The sequence below is a fragment of the Macrobrachium rosenbergii genome, chromosome 19 (genome assembly GCF_040412425.1).
Source record: "Macrobrachium rosenbergii isolate ZJJX-2024 chromosome 19, ASM4041242v1, whole genome shotgun sequence".
NCBI classification, from domain to species: domain Eukaryota; kingdom Metazoa; phylum Arthropoda; class Malacostraca; order Decapoda; family Palaemonidae; genus Macrobrachium; species Macrobrachium rosenbergii.
The window spans coordinates 21,339,157-21,340,554 of record NC_089759.1 but is presented as its reverse complement, the minus strand read 5'-3'; positions in this window follow the sequence as shown (position 1 = coordinate 21,340,554).

Here is a 1,398-nt window from a genome sequence, read left to right as displayed (position 1 = left end):
ATGTATGTATAAGTATATATATATACACACTTATAAATGTGTATATACACATACTGTACTATATATGTACATATACATACTGTACACACCACACACAGTGTGTGTGTGTGTAATATCGCAATTAGTATTCTCAAGACATTTCTTATAACAGCATCATCCCAACGACAGCGCGAGAACTGGGCCGAAGCAAGGAGAGACCAGGCCGAAAGAGCGCAGAGGGAGGAAATTAAGAATGAGGTAAGAACCATCACACGGCGTATTCCATCATGCCGGAAGCTGATTCACCCAGGAGCCATGACTGAGCCATTCTTGTGACTCATTCTCGCGATGCAGTGAAAGTCTCTCTCTCTTTCTCTCTCTTTGACTGCTAGTAAAAATCTAGGATAAAATGTGAAGTTTTTTTTTATTTTGTACGATGCACTTGGAGTGCTTTTATGTGAGTTAGATAATTTTGTTCTGAGGTGCTTTCGTGAGTCGTGAGAGCATTATGCTTGACAAGTATAGAATGACTTCCAAGAACACTATTGAACGCACACCCACACGCGCATATAATTATATATATATATATATATATATATATATATATATATATATATATATATATATATATATCTATCTACACACATATATATATACAGTGTATATATATATAAAATTTCATATATCCATATGTAGACTTGTTTAATTATCTACTCTGACAAGCACACACACACACACACACACACACACACACACACACATATATATATATATATATATATATATATATATATATATATATATATATATATATGTATATATATACATATATAATTAATATGCACCCGCCAATATGCATGCACGATCTTTTCTCACCTTAAATAATTCCCCTCCCAGAAGAAATATGGGCACTTTAATAAAATGAACAATTCGATGACCACTTCTACATTCATCCCAAGCTACTACAAAACCTCAAGAGAGAACAGGATACAAAACAGGATGCAAAGGAGGGATACAGCAGATCTCTTCACGTTTTTGTAACATTTCACACAGCTGTATCCCGGAATGAACTGGACCAGGATGTATGTCCCAAATTAGGCTTTCTAAGACATGGCCCTCGAGAGACGATCATCACTGAAGAAATTGTTCATTGATTTATATCTCTCTGTAATGTCCCCCCCGCCCCGTGTCGTCACGGGATGATTGACAACTTTCGCTATGAATGTAGGCACTGCCATTTAGTTCTGTTCCTCCTCACGTGATCTAGTAATTGTACCGGTAGCTATACAATAAAACCGTGTTTTATTCTTCTAAACAACTGTTTTGTTGTAGCTGTTTGTTACAGTATCTTTTTATTTCATGTATATTAATATTAATATTAACTTTGCGTACCGCATTGTTTTATACATTGTTAATCTC